Source organism: Zootoca vivipara, chromosome 17, assembly GCF_963506605.1.
Source record: "Zootoca vivipara chromosome 17, rZooViv1.1, whole genome shotgun sequence".
Lineage (NCBI taxonomy): Eukaryota > Metazoa > Chordata > Lepidosauria > Squamata > Lacertidae > Zootoca > Zootoca vivipara.
The window spans coordinates 18,880,318-18,898,806 of record NC_083292.1 but is presented as its reverse complement, the minus strand read 5'-3'; the positions used below and the strand labels follow the sequence as shown (position 1 = coordinate 18,898,806).

At 50.0% G+C, this 18,489-nt stretch overlaps 1 non-coding gene across 1 annotated transcript; it reads left to right on the top strand.

The window, feature by feature from the left end:
- Positions 1-14,876: 14,876 nt before the first annotated feature.
- TRNAA-UGC (transfer RNA alanine (anticodon UGC)) lies at positions 14,877-14,945 on the top strand. The gene has a single exon. It is a non-coding gene; the product is annotated as a tRNA-Ala (tRNA).
- Positions 14,946-18,489: the final 3,544 nt, after the last annotated feature.

Genomic DNA, 18,489 nt, shown 5'->3' with positions numbered 1-18,489 from the left:
GGTGGTGAAGGGGAGGGCGCCGCTGCCGTCGGAGCGACACGCCAGAGAGGCCACTGCGGCAGAAGGGAGCGCCGCGGTTCTTATATACCGCACGCAGGCGGCCGCCGAGCATCCCGGGGCCGCCCCTTCTGCGAGCAGGGAAGGAGGGAGGGAGGGGGAAAGAAAGAGATGGGGTGGTAGAGGAGGAGATGAAACGGCTTCTTCCCCCCTCCCCCTCTCTCTCACACAAAAACCTATGCCCGCATCCCACCCCCTCCTGCCAAAGGGAAACTCTGCAGAGCTTTTCAGTACGTACCGGGGCTCAAAGTCGTGCCCCGCCCCCGCCTTCCTAACCTGAGACACTTACGGAGAAGGGTTCCTCGTTTGAAAAGAGGTTCCGGGGCTCAAATTATGTGTCTTACCCCTAACGTGAGATATATTATTTAGGGGGGTGGGGCGGTATTCCCTAAGAGGTTCCGGAGCTTAGGTCTTTCCTCCACCTCCCATCCTGAGATATGTGATGGTTGAATTGTTTGAAAGGATCTGGGACTGGTGTTCGGGAGTCCCCACTCAGTATATGACTTTAGTGTAATTGAAAAGGTCCTGGGGCTCATGTCTCCCCCTCCCCCAACTCAAGGTGTATGGTGGTTTTATTGATTTATTTTTCTTTCTCCAGATTCTGACACTTAAAAAAAAATACCCATGCCAAACTGTGTTACAAAAGTAATATTGCTGAAAGTATAAATATACAGTAAATTAGCCCACCAAACAATATTTCAGGATTCAGATTACATTTCTTTAAAGCACAATATATTACAAATAGGATTAACCATCTTCTGTTTAATAAAATATTCCAGCTACTCTATCATACTAATTTTTCCTTTACAGCATTCATTGTATTTTATAACCTGTAATCAGAACAAATGAACCCATTAATTACATCCACATTTCATTGTTAAGAGGTTCTCGGGCTCCTTCCACTGGAAGTATGTGGTGGTTAATTTTACTTAAAGGGTCTCGGGGTTCATGCCCACGAATTCCTTCATGGGCAACTTACAGGGGCTGCATATCAATGGGGGGCGTGGCAGGAGGCAAAAATGGGCGGGGTAACAGATGCGACGGTATCGTAGGCTACAGTTAAGCCGGGCACATTTCAGAAGTTTGTACCCAAACAGAGCCTCTCTCCATCCAAGGAATTCAGAACTGGCACATCCCAGAGGGGCAAAAGCGCAAGGGGAGGGAGATGGAGCAGAGCCAGCGAGGGGCGTGGCATAGGGAGGGCGTGGCCTGAGGGCCAGATACAAGAGGCTTGGAGGGCTGCATATGTCTCCCACACCTGAGACTGTGGTTCTTCACCCCTGATTTAAACTGAGGGCTGGAGAAGAGTGTTGGACTAGGACCTGGGAGATTGGGGTTCAAATCCCCACTTGGCCATGGTTGACCTTGGTGGCCAGCCAATGTCTCTCAGACTCACCTACCTCACAGGGTTGTTGGGGGGATTCAGTGAGGAGGGGGAGAACTGTGGATACAGCATCCAGCTCCTAGGAGAAAAAGGTGGGATATAAGAATTGTTGCTATTCCTCTGTCTCAAGAGACGAGTGTGCCTCAGGGCAGGGGGAGTCAAGCTGCTGTGATAAAGGTAAAGGGGCCCCTGACCATCAGGTCGAGTCATGTCCGACTGGGGTTGCGGCGCTCATCTCGTTCTATAGGCCAAGGGAGCCGGCATTTGTCCGCAGACAGCTTCCGGGTCATGTGGCCAGCATGACAAAGCTGCTTCTGGAGAACCAGAGCAGCGCATGGAAACGCCGTTTACCTTCCCGCCGGAGCGGTCCCTATTTATCTACTTGCACTTTGATGTGCTTTCGAACTGCTAGGTGGGCAGGAGCTGGGACCGAACAACGGGAGCTCACCCCGTTGCAGGGATTCGAACCGCCGACCTTCTGATCAGCAAACCCTAGACTCTGTGGTTTAACCCACAGCGCCACCTGGGATAGCAGCACCAAAGTGACCTCCCTGGGGTGTAAGCCTGGGCAGTTTGTTTGGAGGCCCTGGGCTGCCCATGAACCGTCTTAGGAACTCCACTCTGGATTTCTGTAGGGTTTACTCCTTGCCTTTTCTTCTCCCAAAGATATCCTGCAAGGCAGCAGAGGACCAAACTTTTCCTTCTCCTGGATGGGCTACCTTCCCAGGCTTAGGAGCCCCATCTGCCCCTTACTTACTTCTGCAGCATGTGACTGTTGGACCTACTATTGGTCTTGTCTGCTCAATCTGCCAAGCCCCTCTTTGCATGCAGGGGAAGTCCCTAACCCAGTGAGAGTTTGAAACCCATTGGCTACCCTCACCTGGTTTAGCCAGCCAGTCAAAGCTGTTTCCCAGCCTGTGGTTGCTGCCGCATGCTGACGGCTTCTAGGACCCACAGGTGAGAGCTGAGTGCAAGGTGAGGACCAAAACTGGACAAACCACCCCAGAAGGAGCAGGACATTTCCCCTCACCAGAGGTACTACCCCCTCCCCTAACACCCCATACACCCCAATGTAAGTGCAATAAAAAAATAAATATCCAGTTGATATCTACACATCCTGGCGGTGGCTCACCAAAATTTCAAACAAGGGTCTCTCCTAGCCTTACCTGAAGATGCTGGAGTTTGAACCTGGGACATTCTGAATGCAAAGCAGGTGCTCTGCCACTGAGTTACAGTCCTTCCCCTAAAAATAAGTTAGGATACGAGTTCTTATGGTTCTAAAACGAAGAAGAGCTGCAATAAATAGGAAGCTACCTAATATCAAATCAGACCATTGCTCCATCTAGCTCAGTACTGTCTGCACTGACTGGCAGAGGCTTCCCAGGGCTTCAGGCAGGGAGTGTCTTTCCCATCCCTAAATAAATAAATTGAGGCGGAGAAGGTGGATTCAGTAGGTCATTGGAAATGGCAGGCAGGGGAGATTGCCCCATTTTGATGAATGGGGTGCCAATCTCAGCAGATGCCTCCTCCAGCCTGCTTACCTGACTTTATAACCAGTCCAGGGGGTGGCGTTGCCTGTCAGTTTCCTTCTCCTTGATCTTTCTCTCTATAACTCGCCAGGGATGGTGGGAAAGCTAGAAGTAGTTGGCTCTGCTTGTCCTTGAATCTGGTACCACACCTACTGTTGGGCTCCTTCCCTTCCATCCTATTCCATGTCTCAAGGGACACCAGCCACCACTAGAGACTGCTCAGGTTGGAACTGAGTGTTCAAACGAAGTGGCATTACTAGTACTGTATTATTACAGTTTCAGAGCTGGGGTGGCCCTGCTAGTTCAGGCCAATGGCCCATTTAGTTCAGCATCCTGTTCCCAGCTAGCTTCTCCCGGGACTTGTGTTGAACCTTGTGGGGTTATCTCAAGAAGGAGCCCATAGCTCAGTGGTAGAACATCTGCTCTGCATTTACAAGGCCCCAGGTTCAATTCCCTGGCGTCCCCAGGGAATCACCCCTGCCTGAAACCCTTGAGAGCTGCTGCCAGTCAGTGTAGACAATACTGAACTAGGTCGGTGAATAAGTCTGACTCAGCATAAAGCAGCCGGAGTGGTCAATTTCACTCCCTGCCCAGAATAGAAAAGGGACCTTGTATGTTCTTTGCAGAACTCACACCAGCTTCCTCTGTTCACTCGTTTTCATGACTCCTTCCTGTACCCATATCCGCCCCGATCCACCCACTTCTCCACGCCGCAGACGATCCCCTCTGTTCCCTCTCAGATGCCATTTGTGACACGTGGCTGGAGCAAGCAGCAGGGGCTACCTCTGAGCGCGCAAGAGAGGGGTGGGCGCCTGCTGCTGCTGAGCTGCTGGTATTGACAATTCTTTCCCTCCCGGCCCGGGGCTTCTACCGCAATCCAGGTGCGGGAACAGGAGGGAGGGGCCGCCTCCGCTGCTGCAGAGGGCCAGGTCATGCCAGTCCGGTCCTATTTCTGGCCCAGTTCATACGTGCGGCTGTGCAGATCCGCATGTCGCGCCAGGGAAGGGGGCGGGTTGAGATAACTCCAACTGGGAGAGTGAAGTTTCCGTCCAGGAGGGGGCGGAGGGAGAGCAGACAACCTTGATCTCTCCACTCATCCCCATCATCATTGTTTTCAAAAGAAATCTCTCTCTCTCTCTCTCTCTCTCTCTCTCTCTCTCTCTGTGTGTGTGTGTGTGTAGTTTAACAGCAGCAGCAGCAGCTGGGCCGTAGTCACCAAAAGTTTTGTTTTTCATTTATTGATTGCATTTACATCCAACCTTTTTTTCTCCCAGGAGCTCAAGGTGGTGTATATTAAAGGGTTCTCCCACCCTCTTCAACTAATCTGCGCAACATCCCTGTGAGGCGGGTTAGGCTGAGAGGCAGTGATTGGCCCAAGGTCACCCAGTGAACTTCAAGACTGAGTGGGGGATTGAAACCTGGGGGGGTCCTAGCCCAGCACTCTAACCACTGCACCACCCCTCTCTCTTCCTATGTTCCTGTGCAACAGAGTGGACCCATGCTGCGAAAAAGGAGTGGACCCATTGAAAATAATAATAATAATAATAATAATAATAATAATAATAATAATAATAATAATAATATATCATTTATATCCCGCCCATCTGACTGGGTTTCCCCAGCCACTCTGGGCGGCTTCCAGCAGAAAAATAAAACACAGTAATCTATTAAACATTAAAAGCCTCCCTGAACAGGGCTGCCTTCAGATGTCTTCCAAAAGTCTGGTAGTTGTTTTCCTCTTTGACATCTGTTGGGAGGGCGTTCCACAGGGTAGGCGCCACCACCGAGAAGGCCCTCTGCCTAGTTCCCTGCAACTTGGCTTCTCGCAACGAGGGAACCGCCAGAAGGCCCTCGGTGCTGGACCTCAGTATCCGGGCAGAATGATGGAGGTGGAGACACTCCTTCAGGTATACTGGACCGAGGCCGTTTAGGGCTTTAAAGGTCAGCACCAACACTTTCAACTGTACTCGGAAACGTACTGGGAGCCAATGTAGATCTTTCAAGACCAGTGTTATGTGGTCTCGGCGGCCGCTCCCAGTCACCAGTCTAGCTGCCGCATTCTGGATTAGTTGTAGTTTCGAGTCACCTTCAAAGGTAGCCCCACGTAGAGCGCATTGCAGTAGTCCAAGCAGGAGATAACTAGAGCATGCACCACTCTGGCTAGACAGTCTGCAGGCAGGTAGGGTCTCAGCCTGCGTACCAGATGGAGCTGATAGACAGCTGCCCTGGACACAGAATTGAATGGGCATTAGTTAGCCATCATGGCCGTTTATTTCAATGGGTGTACTGCTCCTGGCTACCCCGTAATCCAGGAGTGAGCAACCTTTTTCAGCCGTGGGCCGGTCCACCGTCCCTCAGACCATGTGGTGGGCCAGACTATATTTTGGGTGGGGTGGGGGGAAATGAATGAATTTCTATGCCCCACAAATAACCCAGAGATGCACTTTAAATAAAAGGACACATTCTACTCATGTAAAAACATGCTGATTCCCAGACCGTCCGCGGGCCGGATTGAGAAGGTGAAGGCCCCCGGGCCTTTGGTTGCCTACCCCTGCCGTAATCATTGAATAGAATGATGTTTTAAATGGCAAATGCTTTTAAAACGTTTCTCACTGTAACCAATTGGAGATGTTTTTAATTGTAAATGTTTTTAGAATGTTTTAAACTAAGTTAGAATGGTTTTGCTTCATTTTTATTTATTTATTAAAATATTTTATTTTCATATTTTAAAAGAAATATTCATATACATTTTCAATCTTTACACATCGAAGATTATTTGAATCCCCGGGCTTCCTCCCCACCCTCCCCCGGTTTCCATTTCCCCCCTATCCTTCTATTGCATCTACAGTGGTACCTCAGGTTACAGACGCTTCAGGTTACAGACTCTGCTAACCCAGAAATAGTACCTTGGGTTAAGAACTTTGCTTCAGGATGAGAACAGAAATTGTGCTCCGGCGGCGCGGTGGCAGCGGGAGGCCCCATTAGCTAAAGTGGTGTTCCTTTACTTAGTAGAGTTTTTAAAAGGTAAAGGTAAAGGACCCCGGACAGTTAAGTCCAGTGGCAGACGACTCTGGGGTTGCAGTGCTCATCTTGCTTTAAAGGCCGAGGGAGCCGGTGTTTGCCCGCAGACAGTTTTTCCGGGTCATGTGGCCAGCATGACTGAGCCGCTTCTGGCGAAACCAGAGCAGCGCACGGAAACACCGTTTACCTTCCTGCCAGAGAGGTACCTCTTTATCTACTTGCACTTTTTGGCATGCTTTTGAACTGCTAGGTTGGCAGGAGCTGGGACCGAGCAACGGGAACTCACCCCGTCGCGGGGATTCGAACCGCCGACCTTCTGATCGGCAAGCCATGGTGCATCTGCAGCAGCGCAACCGGGCGCCTTCATCTGCCCCAGCGGCAGCAACAAGACACGACTCTCCCATATTGGTCTCAACAGCCACAGCAGACGCTGCAACCGTCCAACAGTTTGACTTCGTACCCAAAGGCTACAGTTTGACTTCGTTGTCTCCCAAGACAGATGGGATGCCAACCAACAAGAAATGGGGAGATAAAATGAGAAAAACTGAAGACTATCACAAAATGGAAGGCTGCCGCCTAATGCCTGCTGGAGAAGGAAACACCGTACTTAGTCACTGAATAATAGAACAGGAGAACTGGAAAATTGAAAGTGACCCCAAAGGTCATCTCGTCCAACTCCCTGCAATGCAGGAATCACAGCTAACCATGTGCCTGAGGCTCAGCAAGGAGTGTGTCCCATGTTCCTTTTTTGTATGATTCACTGAACACCCACATTGTAGCTTACAGCCCTCTCACCCAGCCTGGGAAAAACTCAGGAGATTGAGATAGCTAGACTGACAGATTTGGGATGCTATTCTAGAATACTATTTTGGCGCTCCTCTTTCTGGAAGCTCACCCCGGCATTTCATAGCAATCCCTCCCTGAAAGGATGCTCCCTGTCTATTTGCTCTGTCCTTCAGAGGACATTTCTAAAAGGCAAAGGCTTCCTCTGACCCCCAGAAGTAAAGTGCTCAGAGAAATCTATTTCCCTGGGCAGCAGGAAACCCATCAGCTGCTGAATATGATAGAGCATTTTCTCTCCTCCTCCTCCTCCTTTAAAGACGCAGCCACTTCCTGGCTCAGAGGCTGCTGTTTGACAGCCAGGGTTAGATATAGTCACACACACACACACACACCAAATGCTGAGCATTCCAGCTTCAATGGAAGCCAAGGAGAGCTGGCTTGCCTCAGCACATCTGGGGAATCTGCTCCTCTTCCAGTGAATATGCAAAAGGGAGAAAATGCTGCCGTGTGCTTTGACCTCGTCAACAATTGTGGGGAAATGCTGGAAGAGGCAATACAGCCGAGCATCTTGGCAGGGTGCAGGAGAGGGACGAGAGATCAGTGTGACATTGAGAGGAGTGAGCTGGCGCGGGGGGGGGGAGCTCCAGGAAACTTTAAAACACTGAAGCCGAGTGTGGTTGAAAACTGGGCACCAGAGAGAGAATCCCACCGAATAAGCTAAGCAGAAGAAGAGAGGTTGGCCTCCTTTCAGCACACGCCCCTAAGGGGTATAGCTAAAGGACAGAGTGAGGGAGTACCGTCTTTTTCATTTATAACACGCCCCCATGTATAAGACGCCCCCTATTTTGGGGGACTCAAATTTAGGAAAATGGGCGGGTATTCCCCAAAGTTGTTGAGCTTTTTTTGGGGGGGGAGAGGGTGGCCCTTATCCTCTGTCCCATCACCAAAAAACAACAGCAAATCGCCCACCCAATTGCTGCAACGGCAGCCGATCATCACCAAAACTTGCTGCAGCCACCTAAGAGAGGCACCCCCAAACTGCGGCCCTCCAGATGTTTTGGCCTACAACTCCCATGATCCCTAGCTAACAGGACCAGTGGTCAGGGATGATGGGAATTGTAGTCCAAAACATCTGGAGGGCCAAAGTTTGGAGATGCCTGACCTAGGACGATCTACGACTCGTGGCAGCAACCAATACCACGTCCCCACAATGATGTATAAGACGACCCCCAATTTTTAACATGATTTTTGAAGGGGGGGAAATAGTTTTATACATGGAAAAGTACAGTATTTTCATCCAGGTAGTTACCAGAAGCTGAGAAAGTAGCGATGCTTCTGAATACCAGTTGCTGGAAATCACAGGAGGGGAGAGGACTCTTGTACTCAGGTCCTGCTTGAAGGCTTCTCATTGGGGGCATTGGCTGGCCTCCTTGAGAACAGCATGCTGCACTAGGGCAAATGCGGAAATGCCCCACCAGATTTTGTCTGCCCTTAGCCAGCCTGCCTCCCTGCCTTTTTACTTACAACCAGCTCAAGGGGTGGTTCTGGTCCACAAACTTCCCCCTCCTTAAGTCTCAGTGTTGTCCCTTGATAGATCTCAGCAGGGAGGAAGATGGGGAGAAAATAGAGATAGTTGCCTCCGCCCGACGCTGGCTCTGGCGCCACCTACTGTTGGGCTCCTTGCCTTCTGCCCTACCATTCACAATGGTTACAGCAGCCACTTCTGCCACTGGGACTTGCACCTTCACGACTCTCCTCATTTGCTGCTAAGGGCTTCCTACCCGATGGAACCACGAGGCATCCCTTGTTGAATGGAGAAGAGCCTCCTTGGGAACAGCTGTACAGTGTCTACAGAGCTCTCTGTGACGATGCAGGCATTATGGGAAGGATAAAAAGGAGCTAATCGAATCACACATCTCTTTGCATTAGCCATTTAATGGGGCTGCCAATTCCTTTTGCGCCATCCAGATTCTGGATGCCCTTCACAGCGCTGCGAGGAGGCTGCTGAAAGCCAGTTGGATGCATTTCATTAGGCAATGGGCCTCATTTATTATCCCCCCACTGAAAACTGCTCCTAAGTGAGATGTTAATGGACACAGGGAAATTAATAGGCAGCATGCTTTAAAAAAAAAACTTAGCTCCTTTCTCTGTACAGAACATCTCTGCATAGGGACAAAGGAAGACCCAGTGGTGCGGTAGTGGTTAGAGTGCTGGACTAGGGCCTGGGAGACCTGAGTTCAAATCCTGACTCAGTCATGAAACTCCCTGGATGACCTTGGGCCAGTCACAGTCTCTCAGCCTAACCATCCCACAGGGTTGTTGTGAGGGTAAAACGGGGAGTCAGTGAAACATGGACACCACCTTGAGCTCCTTGGAGGAAAATATAGGATAGAAGTGTAAGAAATTGTAAATACCCAGTAAGACCATCTTGCTCAGTATTGTCTACACTGACTGGCAGCAGCTCTTCAGGGTCTCCGATGGGAAATCTCTCTAACCAGCCCTACCTGAAATTGCCAGAGGTTGAAACTGGGGCCATCTGCATGGGCTCAGCCACCCCTTAGGTTGCCTTATACTGAGTCAAAACCATTGGTCCATCTAGTTCAGGCATCCCCAAACTGTGGCCCTCCAGATGTTTTGGCCTACAACTCCCATGATCCCTAGCTAATAGGACCAGTGGTCGGGGAAGATGGGAATTGTAGTCCAAAACATCTGGAGGGCCGAAGTTTGGGGATGCCTGATCTAGTTTGACGCTGCCAAAGCTGTCAACACTGACAGCAGCTCTCTAGGAGTTCAGACAATGAGCCACTGCTAGGAGTTCTGCTTGGAAATGGGATTGAACCTGGGACCTTCTGCATGCAAAACAGAGACCTTGCTGCTGAGCTATGGCCCATGAACTGCAACGGATCTCCATGCCTTCTGCCCCTCACCGACCCCAAGAGCTCTGATGGCTATGTTCCCACCCCCACCCCCACCGATGAAGGCTGTATGCCTCTCTGAGAACCAGAAAATTCCACCTAAACATTAGGAAGAACTTCCTGACAGTAAGAGCTGTTCGGCAGTGGAATTTGCTGCCAAGGAGTGTGGTGGAGTCTCCTTCTTTGGAGGTCTTTAAGCAGAGGCTTGACAGCCATCTGTCAGGAATGCTTTGATGGTGTTTCCTGCTTGGCAGGGGGTTGGACTGGATGGCCCTTGTGGTCTCTTCCAACTCTATGATTCTATGATTCTATTCTATGATTCTATGCTGCCTTGCCACCCACTCACCCTCCTTCCCTGTAAGTGGCCATGATGCCCAGTGTTGGGAAGTCAGGAGAGCAACACAGCCACACAAGCACCACCCGAATGCTGCTGCTGAAGTGGCAGCTCCAAGCTCTAGAGCAAAAGACAATGGAATGCAGGTTAGCAGTAGGTTTCTTTAGGGGGTTAATGATATGCTGGTTGGCACACTCAGCTCTGCCATTCAAGGGAGGGGAATAGCCAAAGGTAGGGCTGGCCCTGATTTAAAGGCAGCATTGGAATAGTCACAGCAAATAAGAACACAGATTCCTTCAGCTATTGTGCTCTGAAGGGAGTCAACAATTAGTTTATTCATTCTGCTGGGGAAATCTCAAGTCGGGAGCGAGTGCTGCTTTTGCACTCAGGTCCTGCCTGCAGGCTTCGTAAAGAGGTATCTGGTTGGTCATTGTGTGAATGAGATGCCAGATTAGATGGGGCCCCTTTGGCCAGATCCAGTGGGGCACTTGCGTTCTTAAAGAAGCTGAAGATTTGACACTTAGCAGCAAAACCAGCCCAGGACGTTTTGCAAACAGCACATCCTGAGTGCGGGGTTCTATTCTAGACCGTCTACAAATCATTCCACTTTATTAGCCGTTCTGCGATGCTGGCCTGAATGATAACATATTGCTGCCATCTGGAGGGGCACTCACTCAGAAAAAGCAAGTCCAAAACGACAGCAGCAACCCTGTGGTATTTGTGGCATGAAAAGCTACAGGATTTCTGCAGGTAGTTACAGGACTTGCACGAATGGGAAGTGAAGCAGTATGTTCGCCCATAAACTTTTGCAGGCACAAACAGCATTAAGTACATAAGGAGAGCCCTGCCGGATCAGGCCCGTGACCCATCTAGTCCAGCATCCTGTTCTCATGGGAGCCACTAAGATGTCTGTGTGGAAAACTTCTGGCAGGACACGAGCACAAGAGCAAAGTCCCCTTCTGTGATTTCCAGCAACTGCAACAACAACAACTTACTATTACTTATACCCCGCCCATCTGGCTGGGCCTCCCCAGCCACTCTGGGCGGCTTCCAACAGGATATTAAAAACACGATAAAACATCAAACATTAAAAACTTCCATAAATAGAGCTGCCTTTAGATGTCTTCTAAAAGTCAGTTGTTTATTTCCTTGACATCTGATGGGAGGGCGTTCCACAGGGCGGGCGCCACTACCGAGAAGGCCCTCTGCCTGGTCCCCTGTAACCTCACGTCTTGCTCCTTCAGGTATAGGCTTTTGATGGCTATTACCGGTAGTTAGGATGGCTATGCTCTGCCTCCACAGTCAGCAGTAGCAAGGCTTCTGAATATTGTGTTGGTGCTGACCTTTAAAGCCCTAAACGGCCTCGGCCCAGTAAACCTGAAGGAGTGTCTCCACCCCCATCGTTCTGCCCAGACACTGAGGTCCAGCTCCGAGGGCCTTCTGGCGGTTCCCTTGTTGCGAGAAGCCAAGTTGCAGGGAACCAGGCAGAGGGCCTTCTTGGTGGTGGCGCCCGCCCTGTGGAACACCCTCCCATCAGATGTCAAAGAGAAAAACAGCTACCAGATTTTTAGAAGACATCTGAAGGCAGCCCTGTTTAGGGAGGCTTTTAATGTTTAATAGATTATTTTATTTCATTCTTCTGTTGTAAGCCACCCAGAGCATAGCCATTTCATTATTCTCCTCCATAAATTTGTCCAATCCTCTTTTAATGCCATTGGTGGCCATTAATGCCTCCTGCGGGAGCAGGTTCCATAGTTTTTGCTGTGTGAAAAGGTTCTTTCTTTTGGAAAGCAGGATCACTCCAATAGCATCCTCAGCACAGACAATCCTGAACGCAGAATAAAAAGGACCTCTGGAGGGGCGCTCAGTGGAAGCCATGCTTAAAGGGGAGAATGCTAAACCCAGGTGCTAACTGCTACAGGAGAGCTGCTCTCTCACAGTAAGACTGTATCATAACACCTTTCACCTAACAGCATCTCACATCCTCTTCCCTCTTTAGGCCCCTGCTGCTGCCGTGGGACTGCCTTGCTACAGACATTCTCTCCTTTCTCTGCTCCTGAGCAAAATTGGCTCCTCTTCTGTTCTCCCGGATCATCTCAGGACAAACGGCAATTGTGCATCTCGCAGGCTTCAGGGATCCCTTTTGTCGCTGCTGATGCAAAATGTTTTCTCTTTCTCTCTCTCTCTCTCCCCACCCCCATCTTCCTCCCCTGCAGTGACTTCTCTCAAGTTTGCTGTTGTCAGGCAAGATGGAAAAAAGATGGAGGGCTGCTTGGAGTCGCAAACCTGCAAGATGTCCCCAGTCAATTGGCCTTGTGTCACAGGGAAGGGTTGTGCTGGGACTCCAAGATTGCATTGCCTGCCCAGCCACTGAAAAAGGTGCCAGCCAGGGACAAGCAGCTCCTCTCCTTGGCTCCTAAGAGTCCAGGCATCTAAGGTATGTCAAGGCCTGTGAGTCTCTTGCTGAGGGTGGTGCAGCAGTACCCCCATTCACACTGATGGACCAGCCTTCAAGGGCTAGTCGTCATTGGTAATAATAATAATAATAATAATAATATATTTATCAGGGCCGTCTTAAGTCCATCCAGTGCCCTGGCGCTAGTTCCCTCCAGCGCTCCCCTCCAGAGCCTCTCCAAGGGCCCGGGAGTGCCAGGTGGACCGCGGCAGCAGCGGGAGGCCACCTCCGAGGACTCCGCGTTGTGCCTCCTTCTCGTTTCCCCAGCGCTGGGTTCTGCTCAGTCAAGCTTCGCCACCAATGCACACACCGCGGGACCAGCAAGAGCTGCTTGGGCGCTGTGCGCGCGCTGGTGGCGAAGCTCGACTGAGCGGAACCCAGCGCTGGGGAAACGAGAAGGAGGCGCAACGCGGAGTCCTCGGAGAAGGAGCACAGTCCTGGCCAGATCACCGGAACCCTGCGCTCACTTGGCGCCCTTCCAGCGCCCGGCGCCGTGGTTCTCCGCGCCACTAGCGTCTATGGCTAGGACGGGCCTGATATTTATTTATACCCCGCCTGTTATGTATTAAGTTAACTGCAGTACTCCTTCTGGCCACCGTGGCTGCAGTTCTTACCCTGCCCACTGTGGCTGCAGTTCTCACTCAGGTCCACAACATGCAAATGAAGGATTGAGAGTGCTGTTCACTGATTGGGTAGCTAGGGGAAGTTTGTTACTGTTGCAAGTTACTGAGTACTATATAAGCCAGTTGGCTAAGCTACTGTTCAGTCTGGACTCGGAGCTAGAATAAAGAGCTGGTTATTTTGAGAGCTGTGTCTTCATCCTTCTTACCCACTATTCAACACCGCCCATCTGGCTGGGCTTCCCCAGCCACTCTGGGCGGCCTCCAACCAAACATCAAAAACACAATACAGCATCAAACATTAATAACTTCCCTAGACAGGGCCGCCTTCAGTTGTCTTTTAAAAGTAAAATAGTAAAGTAAAAGTAAAATCGTTGCTCATGGCCTTGACATCTGCTGCGAGGGTGTTCCACAGGGCAGAAGGCCCTCTGCCTGGTTCCCTGTAACTCGGCTTCTTGCAGTGAGGGAACTGGCAGAAGGCCCTCAGCGCTGGACCTCAAGAGTCTGGGCTGAACGATGGGGGTGGAGATGCTCCTTCAGGTATACAGGGCAGAGGGCGTTTAGGGTAGGATTCTCCTGTGAATTTGTCTAATGCCTCCTTTCTGTCTGCCTTCCACCTGCAGCCTAAAATAACTGAGACACTCTGCTCTGAAAAGTGGCGCTGGCTTTGGACTCAAGTGCAAATTGAATTGTGTCCTGAGAGAGTGGCCGCCTGTGCCCCTGCAAATGCCAAGGCTGGAGATTCCAAAAATCCACATTTCTGCAAATTGCATCAGGGGGGATTTCTTCAGGTGGAGGCTGATTGGCGTGACTTAAAACCAGCTGGGGCTACTGTAAATTGTTCTGTGTCCAGATAAGCTAATCTCCTTCTGCAAAGTCATTGGGGTCTGAATAAGCTTTTCAAATGAGATAACCAGTAAGGATTTTTAAGTGGCAAACTTCCCCCACTGACTCTTCCAACACTGCAATGAAACTGCAGCAACTTAAAAGTGGCTACGATGATGAATCAATGAAACAACAATAATTATTAAGCTCAACGCAATGATTAAAATAATGGCTAAATAAAATCCCAGTCTTTAAAGCGTACTAAGCAGCAAAGAAACAGGAACATAGGAAGCTGCCTTATACTGAATCAGAACATTGGTCCATACAGGTCAGTGTTGTCTACACTGACTGGCAGCAGCTCTCCAGGATTTCCAGGCATCTCCTAGACCTACCTGGAGATGTAAAGGATTGAACCAGGCCATTCTGCATGCAAAGCAGATACTCTGCGACTGAGCCATGACCCTTTTTCATATTCCCCATTATTTTCAAATGTCTGGCTGAAAATAATAATAATAATAATAACAACAACAACAACAACAATCCAGTTTATAAACCCACACATCTCTATAATATGTCCAATACAAATTCATTTCAAAACATAATATGACAATCCAAATAAAGAACTCATATTGATGAGGCTAACATTATACCATTTTAAATCAATTACGAGTTAGGCAATGCCAATGAAATAAAGACATAACGATGGATATTGTGTGTTTAAAATATATAAACCAGAGTCAGATGTGATCAAATGTTCCAGGGCAGTCAGGCAGAAGGGGAAGGGTTGTAGATCAGTGGTTAGAAAACATCTCTTTTGCATGCAGAAGGTCACAGGTTCAATTCCTGGCTTCTCCAGGAAGGTCTGGGAAAGACTCCGTCTTGAAACCCTGCAAGTCAGTGCAGACAGTACTGACCTAAATGGACCGATGGGTCTAGAATCAGTATAGCGAAGAGCTGTAGCTCAGTGGTAGAGCATCTGCTTTGCATGCAGAATGTCCTGGGTTCAATCCCCAGCATCTCCAGGTGGGGCTGCAAAAGGCCTGGGGAGATGCAGCCAGTCAGGACAGAGGCAGCTTCCGATCTCCCTATTAACAAATAATATAACCCAGAGCCTCAAAGGTGAGGGATATGACCTTGGGAGGCTCCTGCAGGCCAGATAGAGAGGACTGGGGGGGGGGCATTGGCCCACCGGCCAGAGGTTCCCCACACCTGCTCTCTGTGGTACCAAAGGTGAGTCCAGCTGAAGGTCTCACCTTGCCTTCCATATGTCATGTCAATCGTGTGCCTTAATATGAGCCCCAGCTCAGCTTTTCAGTGTCAGGACTCAGCTTTAGAAGGCAGGAAGTAAAATTAAAAATAGTGTTACTAAAAATATGCAGAGTGTCTTTACCGTGCCTCTCAGTAATTGTAGACATACCCTCCTCCCATATCAGGCTGCAGACACAAGAGGAAGGCAGGGCAATTCCATCACCTCTGCTAGCTGCTTTTGTATCTCCCCAACGGTCACCTAACAGCAGACCTTCCTCAAGGCCTCCTGAACTGTTTCCATCCCAGCTTGTTGCTGCAAAAAGCTGCAAATTGAAGGACCATTGCCTGAGCTTGCTTTTCTCCTCTGCCCTCCTCATGCCTTTTTCCTTGTGTGTCAGGTCTTTTCGATTTTAAGCCTGGGGGGCTGAAGGCTATTGCTCCCAGCTGTTGGCTGCCTGGGGCTGATGGGAATTGTAGTCCACAGCATAGGTAGAACATCGGGTGAGCCCTGCTGGATCAGACCAGTGGATCATCTAGTCCAGCATCCTGTTCTCACAGCAGCCAACCAGACGCCTGTGGGAAGCCCGCAAGCATGATCTGAGCACAACAGCTACTCTTCCCTCCTTTTGGTTTCCAGCAACCAGAGAACACCAAATTGTCTGCCTGTGATACGTAGTCTGGGCAAGCCGCTGCTGAAAGCACTGCTCTGGTCATAGCATCCAGCTCAAACAGCATCTTTAAGGAGCATCTCAGCACACTGAGCATAACTAACAAATTGTAGCACTTCTGCAAAACATCTCTCTATCCGACACACAGCCATTTTCACCCCAGGATGCTCTGCAAACCAGGAACTTTCCAACACAGTGCCAAAATGTTTCCTCCGACCTAGCACAACATTTCCTCCTGGGCTCTCTCTTTTTCCTTCACAATCCGCACCTCCCCACCTTGGCTTCTGACCTCAGACCTGCCTGCCAGCTCCTTCGCTCTTTCCTGCCTCTCACCATCCATGCAAAACCTCTCTGTGGCTTTTAACAGCTTTGGCGTCTGGAACTGCTCCTGAGGAAAGGTGATCTTAGAGGTCCATCAAGCCTCTCCTTCCCCCCCCCCCCGCCCTCCCCAGCCCTGCTGCCACCCCCAGCCTCATCTGCATCTGGAGAGGGCTTGGGTGTTTGGGCTGCAGGAGTGGCACCCCCCCCTCCGCATTGCTCTCTGCATCTCCTTCAAGAGCCAGAGTGCTGAATCATTAGCACTGAGCAGGAATAGGGGGCACCCTGGCTTGGAGGTGCCTTTTGGGCCACCCACTTTGCTTGCAGAGACTTTAGAGCAGGCATCCCCAAACTGCGGCCCTCCAGATGTTTTGGCCTACAACTCCCATGATCCCTAGCTAACAGGACCAGTGGTTGGGGAAGATGGGAATTGTAGTCCAAAACATCTGGAGGGCCAAAGTTTGGGGATGCCTGCTTTAGAGGCAGGACTGGCAGGCTAACGGCGTGGGTTAAATTGCGAGTAGCTACCTGCACGAGGAGCAATTTTAGACTATCGGGACTATAAGGGGAACAGCCAGAGCTCAAAGGTATATAGAGCATCTGCTTCGGAGGCAGGTTCAAACCCAGGTAGTGTTGGGGGGAACTGCCTCAAACTCTAGAGAGCCACGCTGCCAGTCAGTGTAGACAATAATGAGCTCAATGGACTGATTTGGTATAAGGCAGCCCCCTAGACTCCTATTAAATCCAGCCCTTTATTGAGAACAATGAGGACTAGGATTTTAACGTTATAAGGGGAAAGGCCATAGCTCAGAGACAGAGTATCTGCTTTCCGTGCAGAAAGTCCCGGGTTGAACCCAGAGTCGTGTGCACAGAAACCTCTGACCTCTGCATGGCTACAAAGACAGTCTCCCTTCCAGGCACAGATCAGGTCCAGCAGTGCTACAACGCTGACTTCTCTCAGCCCATTGAATCTACATGTCTGCAACTTAAGGGCAGACAGGGGAAATGGGAGTCATTGTGCAATTCTGATAACTGGATTTGAATGCAGTGTCTTACATTTGTCATCTAATTGCAGCATTTGCAGCCATGGTTCCCTAACTCCAGCCTCTCAGACAAGATCAGGTTATAATCATGCATATTTATACAAAACAAAAAACAAAACAACCCTCCCCCGCAGGAAGGCAGCCTCATCCTTCCTCTTCCATCTCTCCCTATCCTGGACAGGTTTGTCACTGAGGGAAAAGAGCACCATCTCCTGGTCCAGAGATGCAACAGCATCACATCTCTGTATCCTCAGGACTTTTCCCTGAAGGCTCCTGCATCTGACTGGCCTGGATTGAACCTGCTTAGCTGATGTAACCAGATCACACCTAGGCGTAGTATTGCAGTAGACACATTCCAGCCTTCTCCAACCGGGTGCCCTTCCAGATACTTTGGGCTACAAGAGTCTCTGATTTGTCCTGCCAGGTTTTCAGACAAGAAACCTTGCCCTGACAGATCTAGAGATGCCAGGGATTTGAACCTGAAACCTGCTGTGTGCAAACTAGAAGCTACACCACTGGGCTACAGATCTTCCCCAACTCCATCTAAATGCTGGCAGGATGAGGCTTAACATTATTATTATTATTATTATTATTATTATTATTATTATTATTATTTGTACCCCGCCCATCTGGCTGAGTTTCCCCAGCCACTCTGGGCAGTTCCCAATTGAGTGTTAAAAACAATACAGCATTAAATATTAAAAACTTCCCTAAACAGGGCTGCCTTCAGATGTCTTTTAAAAAATAGGATAGCTGCTTATTTCCTTGACATCTGATGGGAGGGCGTTCCACAGGGTGGGTGCCACTACCGAGAAGGCCCTCTGTCTGGGTCCCTATAACCTCACTTCCTGCAATGAGGGAACCGCCAGAAGGCCGTCAGCGCTGGATCTCAGTGCTGAACGATGGGGGTGGAGACGCTCCTTCAGGTATACAGGACCGAGGCTGTTTAGGGCTTTAAGGGTCAGCACCAACACTTTGAATTGTGCTCGGAAACGTACTGGGACCCAATACAGATCTCTCAGGACCGGTGTTATATGGTCCCAGCGGCCACTCCCAGTCACCAGTCTAGCTGCTGCATTCTGGATTAATTGCAGTTTTCGGGTCACCTTCAAAGGTAGCCCCATGTAGAGCGCATTGCAGTAGTCCAAGCGGGAGATAACTGGAGCATGTACCACTCTGGTGAGACAGTCCACGGGCAGGTAGGGTCTCAGCCTGCGTACCAGATGGTAGACAGCTGCCCTGGACACAGAATTAACCTGCGCCTCCATGGACAGATGTGAGTCCAAAAT